Source organism: Colias croceus, chromosome 10, assembly GCF_905220415.1.
Source record: "Colias croceus chromosome 10, ilColCroc2.1".
Taxonomy (NCBI): domain Eukaryota; kingdom Metazoa; phylum Arthropoda; class Insecta; order Lepidoptera; family Pieridae; genus Colias; species Colias croceus.
In genome coordinates this window covers 4,720,508-4,743,318 of record NC_059546.1, presented here as the reverse complement: position 1 = coordinate 4,743,318, position 22,811 = coordinate 4,720,508, and the positions used below count along the sequence as shown (strand labels likewise).

Sequence of the window (22,811 nt, the reverse complement as noted above, 5' to 3'; positions counted from 1 at the left end):
TCTAGGTATAAAATTTTTGTACGGATTAACATTGTATGCGATTAAAGTCAAATAAAATACATATAATGTCCGTTGGGTACCTACAAGATGAAAAATAAAACCAAATATCGTAGTGACCGCGGGGCGTTTCCAGCGATTCCCAATAAAGATGATATTTAATTGAAGCCGATAACGTGTCGCGGCAAGACTAATAAACTCTCTACATTATTATCATGCAGCTCTTTGGTGTGAGATAAATATTTTATACGTATCTTGTATCAGTAAATGCTTTTACTCGTATGGTGAGTTCTTATGGACAAGGGTATCAACAATGTTCAATTAAATAGATATCCTATATATTCTTGATGATAAGTTCGTTTATGCTTTTAGTTTGTATACCGAAATGTTCTTAAACATTTTATATCAGTAAGTAGGTAAAAAGAACGGCCTGAATTTATTCAGACAGTGCGAAAAAGTTTATTCTTTTTTAAAATAGGTAAAGGAAATTATGAGCTAGGGCTGGCGCCAAAATGAGGCATTAAATAAGAGCAAATATGCATGTGAATGATGCGCACACATTGTTGCTTCTGCATTTCGTTTGCCGTGGAGATAAAACGCATGTACAATAGCGTTAAGTGATAGTTATGGCATTTTTATAGGCAGTTAGATTTATTTTTACTGCAGTGTTTGTTTTAATGCGTATTTTCGCGATCTAGCGTTTGAGGCATTTGCTCTCGTATATTTATTTGCATACAAATTTAAAAACGTTTGAAGAAGTCAATGTCTGTGAATTCATTTATTTAATTTTAAATTGTTATGAGATAGTATGTACTACACGTTTTAGGTTAATAGCTTTGAATTAAGGAAAAAGTAATTATTGTTTAGCACCATTAAATTTTATTTACGAATTCATTCATTAAACTAGACATATAAATGTTTGCTGCCCAGATTTTTTATATACCTACCTACCTACCTATACAAAAAAAAATTTAAATGTTAATGTGTGTGTAAATGTTTGTCATTGAATAGGTCAGTACGTATAACTCAAATTGAAAAATCACGTCATGAGATTGCTCATGTTTATAAATATTTAAGGTACAGATTTAGACTCGATCTAATCCACTTTTATGTGATATCCACAAGGTAAAGACCGGCGAGCCTAATCAGGAAATACAGGGTAATAAAATTGGCCAGTGGTGTCTTAATCAAATTGTCGAAACGACAATCGTGGCCTATTCGTGACGTCATCTGTTTCTGCGGGAACTAATTTAATCTCAGTATGTTAGATTCTGAATTATATAGACGTGCTAAGATCGTATAAGTCTTTTACTTTAATTGAATAAGGTTTTCTACGTAAAAGCTATTCAGCGACTCTTTAGCGTTGGCTTAAATATTTAGTATTTCTATGGAAGGGAAGTAGGATATTTAAATTTAAATTGAGGAATAGGTAGATACTGTGTGCAATTGTTATTTGATTAATATTGTGCTGTTATTTTACAATGAAATTATAGTAGGTAAGCTATGGTTGATTTTAAGCTAAATACCTATGCTGAAACGATAATGATTCACTGGTTTAATTCCTCAATTCAACCATAGCTTACCTACTATAATAGTTATTTTATATAAAAATATTATTAACTGTTTATTCTCGATCCGTACATATCAGTCTAAAACAAAGACCTCTTCAAAAATTCAGCATGTGACTCCCGGGATGTACCCAATAAATCAGTTTTACAGCATTCCCGTGTCATTTCAGTCGTCGAACGGCATAAAATGATAATTTTATTGCGCTCCCCTTCCGTCTTCGAGTTTACGACAATTGTGAAATGTATCGACAGTTTGGATGTCACCTTCGAGGTGGACCTATCCACCAGCAAGGTGCCTAAATTATAAATCGATACATCTTTACTGCCTGGAAATAAGATTTAATTTCGTTCAACAGATCGTTTCTGAACTCCTTCCATCTTTTGCCTTGCTCATCGCAACATATGGTGCTTTTCCGTATGTTCCCACTTTTCCCTCAAGCTTATATTTTGGGAACGGTGCTCAGAAAGTCATCAATCTTTCAGGTGAAATCGATATTAAATTTAATGATAGGATCGCATTGTAATGGCTCTACATTTAGATACTCTACAAAACAAATACCTACTTTAAAATGAAGATTACTTTCTTTTGGTATAGTAAGATTGTTTTCCTGATTAAATAATGTGATAATATACACTGTAGATAATTATATTAAAAGTCTTTACTGAGTGATCTTCTAATGTAGATACCTATTATAAAATTTTTCTTTAATTTTAATAATGACAAATTGTCATGTTAACTTAATTGAAATTTAGCAATTAATAAAGTGAAACTCATAACTGGCGTATTGCCTTGTAATTAGGTATATAAAAATCTGTCCAACTTTTAGTTTCCATTGGTCTTCACTCAAAACCGTTTTTATTTAAATTAGAAACTAAAAGTTGTTCGCACAAGAATCGCTGAAGCTTTACACGCAATTTTACGCTAGCCTTATTATGCTAATTGTAGTGATCACTAGAACATTACTCATTCGAATACAATGTTACCAGCTAACGTTTTGTTTACGAGAATTGGTTCCACTCATTATTGTTTTTTGGATATATACTTCGGTTTTAAAGTACCTTTGTTCGTTTATAATGTAATTTGCATTATTTGGAGCAAGCACTATTTTTGGTAAAAGAAAGCCTGTTCTGTTTTGTTATCTATAGAGTGCAAGTGTTAATATTATAAACAATAATATGCTTTGTGGTCTTTTGGCCGTTCTGAGATGAAAAAAATAATTCCAATCGCTGAAAGGATTTAAATAATTTGTTAAATATTAATAAGAACTTGGAAAAAACAAGCTATTTATTAACTTGTAATAATTAAATGGGAGCGTGGGACGCGAAGTGCACTCACTAATTTAATTAAAAGAATGTTACCATCAATATAGCAGTATATCTGTCATATAAGTCAATCAAAAAGCGATTAATGTTTATTAGGTATACTTAATTAATAAAAATAAATGCTATAAATCGATTGTAGAGGTCAAAAATGAAGCCAGACCATTATCACAAGGGTTGTATCGCTACAATCGTCTAGTTTATAACCCTACTTCGCTTTTACAGCTATAAACGGTCACTATAAAAACCATTTCACTACCTCATCAGCGACTTTTGTTGTGAACCAAATGAAAAATAAATCTGATAATGATACCTACAATAGTGTTTCATTTTATGAGAAATATTTTAAGAATTTATCATGGGAATTCTACTATTAGTGTGCGTTAGTTTTAAGTAAGAGAAATAAATTTTCTTGTAGGTAGAGCTTAATTAATTAGGAGATGAGATTAATTGATTTTTCAAATTTCTAGTATTAGTTTTCTTGTTCTGAGCTTATATAATTAAAACAATGATACATAATATATTATATAATATCTCAACGATACATAGAGAATATTATAATAATATAAGATGTTAATTTCTCTACCAACCTAAAATATAGAGCTAATTTTATTTTATTTTTATAATTCTCCCAGTGTTCCACGATATTTTAATATCGATTTTAGACTAACATTTTTAATAAATAATACCTATATTTGTAGAACCAATAGTTGATCGTAGAAGTCATAGGCAAAACAACATTATTTGATTACCTTTGTTAAGTTTCTAGGTTCTACTTAGCACAACTCGTGAGTCAATTACCTAAATACGGTACAAATAAGTACATAGACCAGATTAAAAATGAAACATTCAAATAATTGTTAAATATCTATGTAGAGACAGAAATATTTAAAATTTATTCAACATTCCAGTGCTACCAACCTTCAAACGACGTACCTCTAAAAAGTGTCTAAAAAGCATTCGTTCCACGCACACATTGACAAATTTTACCGGTTTGCTTGTATGTGTGTGTATGGATTAGCGCGGGTCGCCGCGCGAGCGAACGTCACAAAATGGCTGCCGTAAAAACAAGTGAAGAGTGAGTTACGGTCGCCGGTCGGGCGCGTGGGTCGGTGTGGGGAGCGGGAGCCCCCACGGACCAATGGCGGCGCTGAGCGAGCACGACGCATTCTCCCGCCAACTCTGCTCTTTCTTTTATGGTCGTTGTTTTTCTCCAGCGCGCTTTTTCCTGATTTTTTTGCGGGAAATTATTTTGTTTGCTTTGTTCATGTCTACAATGTGTCTTTTAGAGCTTTTGTTTTGTCAGCGCTGTTTAATGTGGGACGTTTGCTTTTTCATGCGTTCGTCAATTGTATGTTTTCTTAAAGTATTATAAATATATAATATTTAAAAAAATATAAATTTTTTTCCTTGACATATTAACATCAGGAAATTAGGTTAAAGTGTTTTAATTAAACCAAAAAAATATAGTAAATATTTTTAACTGCCTAAGTTAAAATAGCTCTACAATTTACTGTAACTCTCTCTATCACATTAAATTGTAAACTTAATGTGACAGTTATTAAGAACTGTTTAAATGAAAATTTTAATTAATCCTTATACTACTTCATAGTAGATTCCTAAATCTAAAATCTAAAATTATTACCTCATCTTCCTATCGTATCGAGGTAATAAGTATAAAACTTTACTTTTTCTATACGAACTTATAATTATAAGTACCGTCTTACCACCTACAAAAATAAAAACAGACCTACGCTTAATCCAACAAGGTAATAAAAAGTAAAAAGTTATTTAGTACAACACGAAACTCATCAGAAAAGTTGCAGAGTAATAATTTACCCGAAGATGGAGCCAACGTCTTAACGTCTTGTAATATCTTCCACTGACATATTTATTGTTTCAAAGGGGCGGGGGATGACTCTTCTCTGAAGGGGAGCCCTTATTTATACGAATAACTATTTCGTTCTTACAAGATAATACAAGAAAAAATGGCTGCGTGATCACGATCTCTATCATGACAGAATAAATGGCTAACAAAAGTTTTTGTATCTTATTTTTGATCCAAAATTAAGAAGCTGAGGAAGACATAAAAACCATTCAAATATTTTAATTTAAAACTGTCATTTATTTAGAAAATTTATGGCTTCATTTATGATTTGGAAATCTACCTGTAAAATGTGTCATTCCATTAAGTTTTATGAATTTTCCTTAAACAATGACGAATAAATTAGTAGGTACTACAGAAATAGAAGCTTAATAAAGACGTAAAAATAATTATGACTAACAAAGTGGTCGGTATTTGGTATTTGTCGATATTTCTGTCGGAGCTGGCTACGTTACCTCCTGTATGGTTAGGGTGTGTTTATACAGGCGTCTGTCAGCTGCAGAGTAAAATTAAAAACCGGACGAGTTGGTCAGGGCTATCAAAAACTGTACAACGACGTGTACCTATCGTTAATCTTTTATTCAGGATTTTTGCTCCTTCGATTTAATAGAATGGAACACTAACTGGATTATCTAGTGGGCCATAAACAGGTTGTCATAATTTAAAATATAGTCGTGTGCTTATGTAGCCTGTCATACGAGTTTTATGGTAACTAAAGCCAAGAAGGTACTTGCTGTTCTCATTGGTCTCATAATTTATACGTAAAAATTAAAAATAAAAAAATGTTTATTGAAAACTGCTATAGGTACTTAGTAGTATATATCTAATACAATATTCATATTTATAAATTGTAGGTAGTAGGTACCTACCTACCTTACTAAAAATATTTATTTTACTCTAGGTATCATTATATTTCTGTATTTTATATAAGTTATTTTACTACATACTTCAAAGAATACGTGTTGTATATAGTTTGCAAGGGATACGCAGCCCTGAAAGCTCGAACGACTTTGGGCTCAGAACGCGGGTCGTCGACCGGCCGTGCGCTCACTGAAATATCGCAATATCTCGCTTGCCTTAATCCCGTAAAGCGTGAGTTTGCGTTGGGCCTTACAAAGCTTTCTTATTATACGATGAATTATTCGCCTTTATAACACTCTAGCAGGTTATAACGTTTGTTAAATGGTTGAGGATTACAAAAATTACATTTAGAATATTCAGTGGAAATATATGTAGGTATAGGAGGTATTATATACACAAGATGATCATATCTGGAATAATCATACCTATCCTACATGGACTTAAACTTTTTTTATTATTTACAATATAATAACAATTTGACCAAGTTAAACTGAAGAAAATGTAGATCGTAAAAGCTTCCGAAACAAGAATTACTTTGTGTTTGAAAATCGTAGAGTTGTAGAGTGAAGAGGGGAATTAATCGTTAACCCAATAACTATTTAAACAAATTACACAAATATATTTTAAATAGAAAAATGTGAAAAAATGTTGTATGAATTTAAATAGATTCGACTAGATAGTTTTTAAGAAATTTACATAGCTACGAAATGGTTGGAGACATCGAATTAAGACGTTTCGCAAACCACAAGAAACGCAGCTTGAGCTTGGATGTTCGTTATTTACATAGCTACTAGCCTATAAATAAATACCGGCTCACTCACACGTGCACAATATGACGTTGTTTTAAGTTTATTTTATTTTTATACGCCAGGCGTTGGTGCGCGCTCGCCTGTAATTTCGCGGTGCTCGCGGCGCTCAGGCGCGTACGCCGGTTCAAGATGGCGGCATTATCATTACAATAACTTCGAAATACGATTCGAAATAAAATTTCTAAAGATAGAAATACTTTTCGGTTGTATAATCGACGCTATTGGCTCCCTTATCAGTGCTCCATAGACATTGGTTTTCAAGAGCGTAAGAGCATGTTAATAACCTCTTTACATACCTAGTTATGACTCAAGTATGGTTCTGTGTTATACTTTAAGGAGATTTACAAATTTTATGTGAGTATAGTTTTTGTTTTATGTATAGGTACTATACATAACAAGTATTTTAAGTAGCTGTAAATTGTTTTTTCAAATATAAATTAATACATGAATAGAATATTATAAAATATCATAAAGATTGTAGAATTCGTATGATAATTTCCATTATAATTTATTGTTGAAGAGGCAAAGGTATGTCTACTTTTGAAGTGGTTGAACACGAGAAAAAAGAACAACCTATTATTAATATATGAAATAATACCAATAGTTTTGAATAATTATATATTATGAGATGAAGCGCATATAGCTGTTTGATGAACTAAAATAATAATTTTCATGATAGCATACATTATTAATAATATAATGAATAAATACCTAGGTATATGGAACGAATAAACTGACATGAGAATTATCCGTGTGCCACAGTCAGAATCACAGTCCAGTTTTACGCATTATAATACCTATATCATGCATGCTACGCAATCGTGACTATAAACTATATCCTAAAAGCTATTAATTGTTAAATATCCACGACTGAAATTCGTGAGTGCACTACCTACTAAATCGGTTCGTGTTACACGTTCGCATGAATTTTGCTCGTCAGTATGAACGGAGTCGTGTGCGATCTGCTATGTACCTACCTTACTACGTAGGTATACGTGCTCCTTGAAACGGCAAAATTTTTATCGCAAGCCCGTTATCGTGGCCGATCATAAATCTGTTTTTGAATCGTGAGTCGCCATTGTTGGCTGCGAGGTTGCAAGCACATGCTTCTTGCCCCACATGCGATTTTAAACCGCTATTAAATAGGTTTAAAGTTTAATTTGCGAAGGCGAATTGTAATTGTTTACTACGTTCAGGAATCCGAAGGGTTTATTGTCGCGTTGTAGGTACCTAAGTATTTGCCAATGCACGTAAAATTCTAGGCTAGGTTCTTAAAATGCCAAACTTATTTATGGTTCGAGGGCGTTGTTGGCGAATGACTTCACCGAAAGATAATAGCTCGCCTAAAATACGGTCTCAAAGGAACGGCAAAGAAAATGTGATCTTTATACTGTTACAATGAATATACAACACACAAAGAACATGTAAAAGAAATTTTACTTTTAGATGGTACATAATATTTATAATACCTAAGGCTACAAGTAAACGTTTAATATTTGCATGAATACAACATGTACTTGAGATAGAGATTATATTATGTTGAGCATTATTCTACGAGCGGTTGTATATAAATACTATTAATTATAGATATATTAAGTGAAAGCAACACTCAATTTCATAAGAGTGGATAAAATAAACAACATCTTAAGTACATACAAGATACAAGAGGAAATGAAGCTGTGATGGTCCATTCTAGGTACAGAAGGTATTAATTGAGGGGTTTATTGGCAAAGTCAATAGTCATTTATTGCTTTCTCAGCGAGGCTCAATTACGATGGATTAATTCATCAGATGTGGTCGGCGCGCGAAAATTGCTTCTTCCTGAGTAAATTTGTTTTACTTGATTGATACTAAATACAATCTCTTTTGAGAATAACGGCTCTATAATATAAAACCTAGCGATTCGTTTTTGTTAGGTACCTATTCAAATAATTCTTTAATCTGTTTAATGCAAACTGCAAATACACGAATGTAGATTTTTATTTAAACAATATGAAAATCTGTGATACTATAATTTAACCTAAAAGGTTACTCGATACGCCCTAATTGAATATTAATATATTTATAAATATGTAGACTTGGTCTTTGTCAAAGGCCAACGTAGATAAGAATAAATGTCTGGCCTCATAAATAAAATTGCGATTTACATATAAACTTCATATATTTTATGTACCTACCTATCTAATTAACAAGTTGTATACAATCCGGAATAGGTATGTAAATTGTAAAAGACTGTCAAAGGATATTGTTTAATGTGTATAAGTTGATAATATGTATTAAGTATATGTAGAAGATTTAAATGAATTACATAAAAATTGTAATGAAGTCTCGCATGATGTAGAGCAAATTTTCCACAAGCAATTTTTATCCTATCCTACATACCTAAGTTTATAATATGCCTAAACATTTAGAACTTATTTAATACTTTAGTATTATGCGAACTTGGATGATAACATTATATAAAACAAGGTATTCTGAAATTAAAGCTAAGCCACGACATTAATCTCGAAAATTTCAGAGAAAATTTATGATATAAAGCCGACATTGTGCTATAACAAAAAATGTGCCCGCACCCGAATTGTTTGATTTATTACTTAGATCCAACGCAATTAGAGCTAGCCTGCGGGTCTCTGCGGGAGTGATTTATGATGATTCATAGTAATCATGTCCGGACAGCCCGTGATCCGGACTGTTTCTATTTTATGACAATCTCCCTGATGAGCGCTCCGTGTGGTTACGCCGCCATCTTGTGACCGACCTATTGCGGTTGACATTCTCAGTGGAAAACCAGATAAACGTCTTTATCAGAATTATATATCTTAATTTTCTTATTCTTAAGGATCTATCTTTTATGATGTAACTGAGTGTTAGTGGGCTACGATGACGTAAAAATCTTTCAAGCGAAGACCCTGTATATATTTTATTGATTTTTTACGTGTTACGTTATAGTGTTGTCGCCACTAACTCAACGCAACCAAAAAGCTATAAATGGGGCATTAAAGGTGACACTTACATGTAGATCGGCTTTACATAGAGCTGATACCGCGTCATCGGCTGTCGTCGCTTAGCTATAACCGATAAACAAATTGACTCCACTTTTCCCCTATATCGTGAGTCGCGACAGTAAAATATAACTATGGCATAACACGAACAAGTTTGAATACAAATCTGTACAAACTGTACCGCACTCACAAAATATATGTAAAACACTCGTATATCTTATGGCAACGTAAATGTTGATCATAGCAGAAAATCACGCACCCACATCGGTACACTGTTGCCTCAAAACTATCATTGCTATGCAAATTGGAGACAGTTTGAAAACGAAATGGCTTTCGTTTCCCACAAAACTCAAAATATTTTACCGAAAAAGGTTACATTATGCAAATCAGACGATCATGAATCAGAATGCCTAGTGTAATAATTGTATTTATTGTTTCACTGGAACGAGTTTTTTTTTTGGTTAGACGTTGTACACAAAGGAATCAGTAATTTGCCTAATGCGTATCGATAATTTATGAAAAGGTTACGCAAGATACCCTATTGTTAGCGGGGAACAACACTTTCGGTTTCAGCGTACTGATTTGCATAACAGGGAAGGCACAAAGCTCGGACACCCTTTCAATCCTTTCCGTTTCACTTTTAAAGCATTCAATTGTTGACATTTCGAGCGAGTAATAAATAAATCAAGAACTTTATACGGTCCGTCGCATGTGGTATATTGGAGCACATTGTTGCTTATATGACTGTAAGTACCTAAGGCGTTTTGTAATGCGTGAACTTTGTATCCGCTTATTTCCTTAGTTTCTTCCGTAAGTATGTACCTATTGCGTATAAATATTGCATAGTAAAGAGCGATGTACTGAGTAAGTATTTACAATGCTTCAAACATTAGTAAGTACCTATAGGTAAAAATTTTTAATCGATCGTAGTAAATGTCTCGTAAAACAATTGCTTATATATTAAGCGGTCATTGATGGTAAAATGGTTGAAATAAATGCCAATAACACACGTCATAATGGCGTATAATATCGTTTTACAACTTTAAGGCAATAAATAAATTGACTGCCGTTTGTACATTTTATTACGATTTAAAAGTCGATGAATGTTTGAAACGAATAATTGATTTATGCCGGTTATTAATGTTAATTTGATGCCGTGTTAAGTAACACTAATTTCGCTGTTTGATTGTGATTTCAAACAATGTTACCATAAAATCTTTTATTATGTTTATTAACGACTAAATTAAATTAATTATTTGACTATGCCTAATTTGAAGAATTTATTGTTTCAAAATCATTTAGTCTTTTCATGAAATTGAACTTTAGTTACAGTTTATTTTATTGTAGAGCATCTTACTAATTATATTAATAGGATATATAAATAATGTACAATTTAGGCACTGTTTAAATAAAGCATTTGCTAAATTTTGTATTATTACAATTGCTTAAGATATAAAAATTCCAAAAATGCTTAATAAAGCTGTTAAAATAGCTAAGATTAATTGTAATTCAGATAAGATAAACTTGCCCAAATAAAACGTTGAGTTGTGTCATAAATTCAATTCGCTCGTTAATAAATTTTATACTATTATTAAATAATAATAACGACTTGAGTACGTAATTACAATAATTTCATTCATAAACATATAAAAATGATATATGCTCTTTACTACCAAACTATAATGTGGAGTTATTTGAATAGTAATTCATCACACTCATATGTTAATGATCGGTGTTTTCTACAAATGTTTTAGTCTTTTACTCATTCAACACGTGTTAATATCCAATAAAACAGTTTAGTGGTACATAAAAGTTTGGATTTATAACGAATAACTTACCAGTACGATTGCTAGACTCGTGGCCGATTTACAGCGTGATTATGATCTACAGTTCAAGTTTCATTGACTTACACTTTTGTTTTTGCGATTATTACTTCCGAAGTCTATTGCTGTAGTAATATTTTTACTGCCCGTTTAAAATACATCAAATTGTTTTATGCTTTGTACACTGTTTATAAGATTATATTTTAGCATGTGATAACTTTGTAACATGGACTAGTTAGTTTGAACTCTATAATAGATATGTTTTCGTGAATATAATATTGCAAATCATAGCTTTTTATTTTGCATTATCTCTTGAATCTTTTTACCTTTTTTAATTTCTTTGATCAAGTAGCACTGTCAATTTGTTAAAAAATGTCTTTTTCTTAATAATCAAAGTCGACTTAATAATATTCTTAATTATTTATTTAGCCGTAAGCTATACATAATATACTAAACCGAGAACATTTACATCTCAAACATTTCTACATTTTGAAATAAGAACGTCCGAAACTCGAAACAAAAAGCCTTTTTTTATCAACTTTACGATATGGCAACATAGGTACACATATTTTATATAAAGCAACGCTCGCGCCGCCCACGTCTCGCGAAGGGACATTCGCGGCGTGGGAGCGGTATCTGGAACGGGTTGATCTGGCGGACAGAGTCGTAAACATACAGAATTAGTGCTCCAACTAACTGGGAAGAAAAAATGCTGTTTAAATTTAGAGACAGGGCCATCCGTGGACGCTGAACGTGTTTCGAATCGCTGGAGGGCATTCGAAATGCTTTAATGAAAGGCAACTGCCGCGTTTCGTATAGTTGAACCTTTGAGCACAAAATATAAATGTTTTAAAATAATGTATTGAAGTATTTTTGCTGTAGGTTAACAATATGTTAAATTATTATTCATGTCGATTATAATTAAAATATAAGTAATTCGATGCTTATTTTCTATCATTTGAGAAAGGTTCTCTAAGGGTTCTCTATTAATGCATATGACTTTTTCACTCTTCAAGTGAAAATATTGTTAACAGAAACGATATTACTTATAATAATAATTATCATAGGTAGGTACATTAAGCTTATATTTATCAAAGTTTCAAGTTTAACTTTTAGTCGCAATAACGTTAAACGTATTGACAGACAAATAAAAAAAAAAAAAAATTAATGCCCTCTACGCCATGTCTAGTTATACCTTCTACCTAGGTATTATATTACTGTACTTCTCAGACAACGGATGTGTTTTAATTAAACCTTCTATTCGTAAAAGTACCTAACGGTATAATTTATCGTTTCCATTTACTAGATTTTACAAGTCTCTCGAGTCTATTTATTTCACGAAAGTGTTACACACTCAAACCATTATAACTTTTCCCATAAAGCTATCAAACCCGAAATTAAAACGTACAAATAGGGATAAAAGATTTGAATTTTATTGGCATTGTTAATAATAATAAAGGTTCATAAAACGGAGGGAATATTAAGATATATTGCGGGAAGTATTTATTCTATTATAAACTTCTTTAAATAACTCGAGTTCAATAGAAAAGCTTACTTAGATTTTTGTTCTCATAAACATTGCATAAAAAAATGATCTCATTTAAAGATGTGTTAAATAATATAATAAAATGTATTATTCGTAAACAATACGAATACCTAGAATATTAGAGAGACGCGGGTAAAAAATGACCTAATAAAATACGGACCATTTTCCTTTCGCCAGGAAACATCGCCTGAACACAAGTCATGAATAATGTATGGCCTTTAAATTTTCTAAGCATTACAGACCATTTCCTCGGAACTATGAGTTAGCCAAAATTATATCTATCACAAAAGAACCAGGGGAAGACTGGCTTTTTTATTATTTATGTAATATTTTGCAATTTTTTTAATCAGAAGGGTGGATCCCCTCACTAAAGGGTGGGCCGGGGACGAATGAATTTATTGTCCTTTGTAGATAAACATATCAATTTGTTAGTGTTTTGTTAGCGGCATAAATATGTAACAATTGTGGACTAGCATGACTTCAGTTTAGATGACGACTTTAAACGATACACTGCAGTGCAGTGAGGACTTTCTCACACATTATTTTAATTGGATACTCAAGTGCCGTTTATTGCCTTTTACATAACAGTGATTTTCCGTTATTCAGTTTCCTTTAGTTTAATTAATAATATATAGACTTCGACAGGATATAGAGGATTGGTGAGTTTTGAAGTTCAGTATTTTTTCATAACTGTAAAGAAAAGTCAAAACTATAAACTAAACTGTGGCAGCGGCTGTAACCAATTCCTAGTCTAAAATTCAGCCTGCGTTTACCATACGTAGGCCGTAGCGTCTACGAGCAATTTTATTCATAAATCGATTAGAAATCGAGCGAATAAAATCGATTTTCCCCCAAATTGAATACTCGTTAAATGTAGGTAGCAGTTTTAATGTTCGGATTGTTTACATGGCGGCGTCACGAGTGTAAACGCTTGTCGATAATTGATGATTTGATTTACAACATCACTAAACAACCGGTGTTTGGGCTAAGACTTGAGCCTTTGAATGGAACGGATTGTGTCTTCCTTGGACTATTCTTGTATTTAGGTTACACTTCCACATTCCGTCGCTGTTACTTTGGTGACGAGGTTTTCCTATTTAATAGTTCCACGGTAGCGACATAGCGATAAGTTAGTTTAAACAGGCGTACCTTCAAGCCATGTTTTTTTTTAAGAAATATATTTTTAATTAATTTAATGCAATGATTAAGTTTATAAATAACGAGAAACTTATATTATTATCGCAACAGAACCATTAAATTTCAGAGCTCTACTATAAAAGTTACGGTAAAGTACCCAATCGAGCAATCAAAAGCTATCGGTACCTAGGTATATAGGTATAATGAAATATTAATAAATACGCCGCAAAGTCATTAAAAAAGCGTAATCAGGTGATTTAAAGGTCATCGACCGGCTATAGTTCTCTCATAAACCTGCAAGCACTATAAATTTTATTCGATAAACAATGAAACAATCGCTGCCGTAATGGTTCTGTATGTCACTTTCGTGGTTCTTATTGGAATTTATTACATTTTCCGTGTTTTAATTGATTTTTCATGCTACGCAAATAATAATCGACTCTTTAAAATGTATAATTTATGTAGCTGGCTTAATTTATTGCATCTTACAATGCTTTAAATTATATTGTCATATGACTTTATCGATTATTTTTAATTATTTTGATCTTTGATTTATTATTTTTTTAACCTTAGTTTACCTATCATACATAGACATCTACATTAAGATTTTTTGTTTACCGCATACCTATCTAGGTATATTCAAAGGAAAATATCTACAAGGAAGACAATTTAAAAGCGTGAAAGTGGAAACCGCTCCTCATGACGCAATAAATTTTTATTGCTCGCTCCTTAGTATTATTTGACAGTGTCGATGCGTTAAATTGCGATTAATAGATGATTAGGCATTCAGTATCGCGTTTATAGCGGTATAGTAATAAATTGAGTTTATTGCGTATCAATCATGAGTATGGACGAGTGCTCTCGCTTCGTCGTGCTCGTGGTCTTGACCTCCGCAAATATGTTGTTAATTAAATTTTATCGACTAATAACTTGCTAGTGCAATGACGGCGATTATCTTGGACAAATTATAAAACTGTACAGATTATGTATTGATTTTGTTTGATCAGAAATGAAGATCTAGGCAAAGACGCTTAGATACATAGGTAAGCGTCTAAATTCATCTGAGATCTGAATTTTGTTTATCTTGTCATGCTTTCGTAAAACCTTTTTCTAAAAGTAATTTTGATATTATTTTCTCTGGATGAGAGCTCTCAACTTCCTCGAGGTTTGCAATCCAACTCAGGTAGGTGATGTAGTTTGATTAGAAACTACATACCTACCTACAACTAAAATTTTACTTTCGATATTAACAATATAAGGATACTTTCCATCATTTAATGTTTCATTATTTCAAGTTATTCATACCATATGGTGTTATTAGTCAAGTAGGTATTACGGTAGCGTAAAATATAGATTTTGTAGTAATTGTCGCTTTCAAGTAGCTATCCTCCGAAATAAATCCATCTGTGTCCAGACTCCAGTGCAACCGTTCAAATAAAACAAAACGGTTATTATCCTGAGCTACCAATATTTATGAATTTAAAACAAAAGCATAGTAATTGAGTGCAGCCATAAATCCGCCGCCATTAATATTTGCTTAACTTACCATAAAGCGGAGTAGTGTCTGAGGTCTCGCGAAGACAGTAAAATGTGCACTTAGTAAAGATTATCTTGCGCTGTGGTTGTAAATATCCCCGGTTAGTGCAGTCTAGAGTTAATTTATGTCTAGTATCTGGTGTCTATGTAGCCGTGTATACCTGCTTTTATATAGGATATCTGAGTAACGAGATAGCTACGTATATAAATTACGCCTATCTCATCTATAGCGAGACTAATATACCTACCTACATAAGTATTAGATAGAGCGGCCTGTGGTTATGTAGAGATATGAACTTTATAGAATTGAAACGCGACCATAATAAACTATTTATAACTTCATATTACAAAAGTTTATAGGTACTTATCATCTTTTTAGATTGTTTCCATATCCACACTGATCTATACATATAATAAATCTGTAGAAGGGTCAATTCTGTACATTGAAAATATTGAAAAATAAATAGCAGGGGGTGTTACTGGATCGATACCAAACCCAAATATGTGATTAAAAAAATTTTTGTCTGTCTGTCTGTCTGTCTGTCTGTATGTGAAGGCATCACGTGAAAACTAGCGGTTCGATTTCGATGAAACTTGGTATAATTATACCTTATTGTCCTGGGCGTAAAATAGGATACTTTTTATCCTGGAAAAATACGTAGAAAAAAAATATCTTAATTTTTCAGTTTTATCCATAGACGTTGTTCCGTAGAACCGCGAACATTCGTTGCGTATTATTATAGGCCTAGCCGTATTTGGGAATTGGGTCCAATAGATATTTATAAGATGTTATTGTCAGAGGTACTCAAAATTGATAAATAAACCATCCACGCGAAGACCGACATCCGCGCGGACGGAGTCGCGGGCGGAAGCTAGTATAAAATAATAATGTTTCTTGGTTATAAATTAATCAGTTAACAAAAAAATTTTGGATCTTGGCATGGAATATCAGTTAAACTTTATCGGAGACTTTTTTGTTTCAGATCTTTTCAAGATGGTGTAAAAGGGACAAGCAAATTAACTCATACACGTGTTAATTTTTGGGTAAGTAGAAAATTTTTTTAGGTAGTATAGGTATATCAAATAGACCATATGTAATGTATTAAGTAACTATGAAGGGACTAGAACTTTTCATTAGGCTATATTTTTTTATATTTTTTATTATTACGATAAAAACAAGCAATTTTCAATTCCTGAAGGAAAACCAAAATTTTGTGAAAAAAAAAATATAAGTGCAATAATATAAACACGGTAAAATGTAGAGCTTTTAAATTTTCATTCCCCTTCTTGAACTTGAGCTTTTACCAATTACGAAAAAGAGATAATGTTATAATATCTATCTCACCAACCAATGTAATTTCACACACGAGTAAAAGAGATAGATGATAAACAAATATGGCGCCGCCTCGGAACAAGTATAGCATCACGTCTTATAAACACACACTGAAACTTTAAACGTGTGTGCGTTACATTTTGTAATATTTGGGACGGCTCTGAGTTCAGGTATACAAAACTTTTGGTTCTTTTGTATAAAAAAAACGACGAATGATTTCTATCTTATAATAAATTATATCTTGGTATAATATAATATTATGTAGGTACCAAAATAATTTCACTATTGTATCTCAATAGGTATTTTTTTTTTTTTTTTTTTTTTTTTTTTTTTTTTACAGTACAATAGGGGAGCGCTTGGCCACGATCTCGCCTGATGGTAAGCTGAGATGTGGCCTAAGATGGAGCGCGCTACCCTAGAATGTACCTGTTCACTCTCCTCTTGAAGACCTCCATATTGTACTCGTCGGGGAACACAGACTCAGGAAGCATGTTCCAGTCCCTCGCGGTTCGAATGAAGAATGTCGATCCGAACCGCTTTGTTCGGGTACATGGAACGTCCACCATATGGCGATGCCTAGAGTCTGTGCGCCTCGACGATCGATGGAAAAACGGGGATGGCGGAATTAAATCGTGCAATTCCGCAGCGCACTCACCAAAGTGTATCCGATAAAAAACCGCTAAACTGGCCACTCTGCGGCGATGAGCGAGGCTCTGGAGTTTTTTGCCTACTAGCTCATCGTCGTTTATTAGCCTCTTGGCGCGCCTCTCTATCGCCTCAAGCGCCTCCAGCTGGTACTTGGCAGAACCATCCCAGAGGTGAGAGCAGTATTCAATACACGATCGGACCTGGGCTTGATAGAGATTGAGCAACTGTCCCGGACTGAAATACTGCCTCACCTTCGCCAGTATACCGAGCTTTTTTGAGGCTACTTGGGCTTTTGATTCAATGTATGAACCAAAATTGAGAGTAGGCGTCAAGGTGATACCAAGAAGCTCGAGGTGGTCAGTTATCGGTATGGATACACTTTGGAAGGACGGAGTCAGGTTGAATGGACTCCGTTTAGCGGTGAATAGACACGCCTGGGTCTTGGTCGCATTGAACTTGACCAGATTGGCTTCGCCCCACTCGGAGACTGCCTGTAAGGACAAGTTCATGCGTTCGACCATCGCCTCCCGTAGAGACTGGATTTGTGCCGAACTGGCTCTCGCGTTGGATGCGTATCTCTCCACAACAGTGCTATCGTCTGCGTACCCATAGATACCGGGTTTCAGCAGATCGTTTATGTGTAGCAGGAATAGTGTTGCGGAGAGAACTGATCCCTGAGGGACCCCGGCATTAATAGCCAATTGGTCGGACGAGCAACCATCGACGACTACTCGAATCGACCGATCACTCAGGAAATCTGAGATCCATGCGCAAAAACCGGTAGGCAGACCGTACGATGGAAGCTTGCCAATAAGGCTATCATGCCAGACCCTATCGAAGGCCTTCGAGATATCAAGGGAGACTGCAAGCGCTTCACCATGATTCTCTATGGCCTCACTCCAGATGTAGGTGGCATACGCTAGAAGATCCCCAGTGGACCGATTTCGGCGGAATCCGTATTGGCGGTCACTGAGTAGATCGTTTGCTTCTAGGTGTGCCATTAGCCTGCTGTTCAGTACACGCTCCATAGTCTTGCAGAGTATGGACGTGACTGAAATTGGCCTATAATTGGAGGGGTCGGCACGACTGCCTTTTTTGGGCACAGGCTGCACGTTGGCAAGTTTCCATGATTTTGGTACTTTTCCAGTCATCATCGAAAGGCGAAAGAGGCGTGTCAAGACAGGAGCGAGCTCAGGCGCACAGGTTTTTAGCACTATGGCTGGAATCCCATCAGGGCCACTAGCTTTATTCACGTCAAGATTTCGCAGCGTTTTAAGAACCTCAGTCTGACGGATGCGAATTTCTGGCATGCTCACCTCGCATCCAGGTAGACTGGGAGGTTTGGCGCTTGCGGGATCTAGACGTGAATTTTCTGCGAACAGAGTAGCAAGTAGGTTCGCTTTCTCTGCGGCAGTGTGAGCCAGCGACCCATCCGGTTTCAGCAGTGGAGGAAGTGAGGGGCGGCAGAAATTCGATTCAACCGACTTTGCCAGGGACCAAAACGCTTTACTACCAGAGGGGTAAGAAGCCAGTTTGTTCCCTATACGGCTAACGTGGTCAAATCGAGCTTTCCGTAGAGCCTTTTTGCAGGACTTGGCGGCCCGGTTGAAGGCTTTCTTCTTCTCAGATACGTCCTTGGCCTTGCGGTGTCGAGCATCAGCCCAGGCCAGATATGCTTCATGTTTCAGCGCTTCAGCGCGTCTACATTCGGCTCTGAACCAGGGTTGAGCTTTGCTGGACGTGGCCACATCGGAGAATGGAATATAGTACTCCATTCCCTGCCGCAGCACATCAGTCACAGCATCCGCACAGGTTGAAGGGTCTTCAGAAGAAAAGCAGACAGGCCGCCAGGGATAAGATGCAAAGAAAGAACGCATCTCGTCCCAATCTGCTGACTTGTATCGCCACACGCGCCGAGAGCCCCTGGGACTGGGATCGGGCGGCGAGTAGACAGATACAGATTTCACCAGACAGTGGTCGGAGCTGCCAAGCGGCGCTGAAATCGCCACGGAGTAACGGTCTGGATCAGTTGTCAGCAGAAGGTCCAAGCAATTGGCTGTATGGCTCTCAACATCGGGAACCCGCGTCGCTCCTTGAACCAGCTGGGTGAGATTTAACGCTATAGCAAGTTTACGCGTCTCTCTCCCAGCAAGGTCAGTGCACTGGTATGGGTATAGCCACTCCTGGTGATGGGCATTAAAATCCCCCAGAAGCACTAGCTGAGCGGAAGGGTATTTGTGTTGAGCAGCATCCGCCGCCTCACTTAGGTACTCTGTGAGCCTGATAGTCTCCTTGTCACCGCTGTGCGCTCGGTAGACACAAGCATAGATGAGTTTCTCTAGGCCTGTGTCCACCAGCATCCATAGTACAGAGAAATGGGGGTCTTCAAGGTAACGGAGACGCCGACAGCAGATGTCGTCACGTACGTACGCGCACACACCTGACCGAGCTTTAAAGTTATGCTCCAGGGTGTAGCCGGGATACGTTAGGTACGCCTGATCAGACGGACATCTTATCTGCGTCTCCGTGAGGAACAAGATACAAGGAGTTTGAGTCTCGAGGTGGAAATGGACTGCAGCGAGATTGGAGTGTAGACCTCTGATGTTAGTGAGGTCTACTTTCAGCGAGAGGGAGTGCTGCCGCTGTACAACTTTATTCTTGTACCTTGCTTTTTTCATAAAATTTAAAGAGTGAAGTAGGTGTGAAGACGGCAGTAAATCGAGGCGCTATACTTCTAGACCTGAGACGAACACTCAGAAGCTACACTGATGGGGACTAGTCTGGAGACTGCGGGGACGCCCGAGCCCCCCCAACGATGTCCATAGGGCCCTCTCGTCCGGTCGCCAACCGGCACTATGGCGCATCTTGGGATTTTTCGCTAGTTGGCGGGGCAGCCTTTCACATGTGGCTAGCACGCTACTTGGGCCCCCTACTGACTAGCGGTCGGCCAGCGGTGAACCGTGCCTCGGATCCCGCTACCCTCCATGACTAGTCTCCAGGTGCAACAACATAAGTGTGCGTCAAATCGTCCAGGTTGTATAAGCGCAACTGATTCGACCCGTCTTCACATGGGCTACATCAGCTTCATCGTGTCGGAACGCGGACGCTTGGCGACACGGCTTCAGCTGATGGGTGGTCTTTATAGCCGCGACGATTGTCTCCCACCATGTCACCTGATTAGCACCACCCAGGGGCCACGTGTAGGGAATCCATACTCCGGGTATACTCCTACGGACGAAGGTGACTCGGCCCCCAAAAATGTTGAGGCCTGAGGGATTGATTTTAATTAATTTTTCCATTATAAAATATTTATTTTATTAAGTAGTATTACAAAATATGAAAACGGTATCTCCATTATACTTTGAAAATATTTTTTATTCATTTTGAGTTTTAAAAATTGATGTAAAATATAACCTACTTTAATATTTCAAATATGGGAAAATGTATTTGCTGTCTTTTTTTCATGTTATGATACGTATTTTTGCATCCAAATAATTTGGAGGCTAGGGCTGGTTGCAGAGCTGTCGTACGTCAGTCGCGCTTGTCATATGTATGGAAATTCATAAAACCGTTCATAGCTAGACCGACCGAATACGAACGCGTATTTTGCTACGCACTGCGTACGAGGACCGTCACGAACGGTGAATCAACTCGGCCCCAAGGGAATTTCCTTTCCTCATTGTTTACTAAGCGCATGGTAATAACTAATCTCAAAAATAATAAATTAGAACAAATGTTTACATTCTCTGATGCCGTCCCGAATGATTTTAGTTCCCTAACTTTTAAGGAGATGGCGTTGAAACCAAACTTTAAGGGTTTACTATGCTACATTGCTACACTTGCTACACTATAAATGAGATTGAGATAAATTAACGTAAATATTTTATATTTAAAATTGTTTTGTCTGTTAGCTTTGAAATACCTATTTATTTTGTAGAAGCAGTAGTTAAGATTAAATAAATGACTTTTTTTACCAAGCCATAAATTGAAATGTTGTTGATTTATATAGATATATTATTTTATTATATTACCTATATAAAATTGAAATGGGTTCTTCATTTAAAAATAAAGTAAGTTACTACACTTAAAATTATTCCTTTTTTCATAAATGCGCTTTTTGTTATGAAGGTGTTTTAAAAACAACGTAATTGAAAGTATATTAATTTAAATAAAAAGAAAGCATCAATGTATTATGCGAATGAAAGCTCCAAAAAGCTCGCAGGACTAAATTTAATCATAGAAGTTCAAGTGGTACACGCAAGGTGGCGCTGTAGCAAATATTTGTATAAGGACCATTATTCTTAACGTACTTACTTTAAATTTTGAGAACACGGAGCTTAAAGTTTTATTATAATATAACACAATATACCAATATTATTTTGATAAGTATTTACTAGGTTCACAGGTAAAATAAATAAAATTAGCCATATGTAGAGCTAACCTACAGGTACTACCTAATATAAAAATTAGTTTTTTTAAGTCAATTTACACAGATGTACTTTTTTAAAAGTCACAGTTTAAATGTGTTTAAATTTTATTTACAATTATAAGCACACAGTAGATACATTGCAATTCTTACTTTTCTACGTCAAAACATCAAATTAGGTATGTGGCCACTAAAGTAATAAAAAATACTCTAATCAATTGTAAGCAATATATATCCTTCACTCTGACCAATTACGAGTACCTACTTCTAAGAATAACTAACTACTAATTACGAGCTTACTTCATATAGTTTTCAATTTAGGTAAATATAATAATATTTCTTATCATATATTATATAGATAATCACTGTCTCAGCATTCACTGGTGCGTATTTACTAATTTTCTTGTTTTATTCAAGATTTATTTTTATAAACATACATATGTAGGTATACATATTTTCTTAAAACATGGTTTATGTTTGTTCATATTGTGCGTACGATTCTTAGAAAAGAATTCTGACCTAATTCTCTATTAAAATTCAAATTAGTTTTTTGCTAGTAAAGAGAAAGCTGCAAAGAGTCAGTACGCCGTTAGATTTAATGCAGTTGTGTTGTGTTTAAAATGATAGCTTTGACTAATAATTTAATGTTGCTTTTAAAATCCAGTAATAAAATAAACAGAGTGCGTGCGTGTGTTTTAAATTGGCGCTGGTTCAAACGTTTTACTCAAGGGTAAAAAACCGGAGGCGAGCGGCGTTCTGTAGGAAATGGTAAAGTAAATGAATTAACGATTGATATTTTTGATATATGTAATTATAAAATTAGAGATCAAATTTTCTATACCGGATTACAGAGGATTACCGCATTAAACGGTTTAATCATCATTTTTTAAAATACCTATGTGTTTATTAGGCAATTATCT

General features: G+C 35.2%; 1 protein-coding gene across 3 annotated transcripts in view; it reads left to right on the top strand.

Annotated features, from left to right (window-relative positions):
• The window catches only part of LOC123694993 (homeobox protein abdominal-B), an 80,916-nt gene that overhangs the window by 24,997 nt on the left and 33,108 nt on the right, over positions 1–22,811 (top strand). For 2 of the 3 annotated variants that reach the window (XM_045640666.1, XM_045640664.1), the window contains exons 1-2: positions 6,545–6,794; positions 16,468–16,528. The gene's annotated coding sequence lies outside the window, so the exon portion shown is untranslated. Of the gene's footprint in view, positions 1–6,544; positions 6,795–16,467; positions 16,529–22,811 lie in introns of those variants that run through there. The other variant, XM_045640665.1, reaches the window with a different exon arrangement.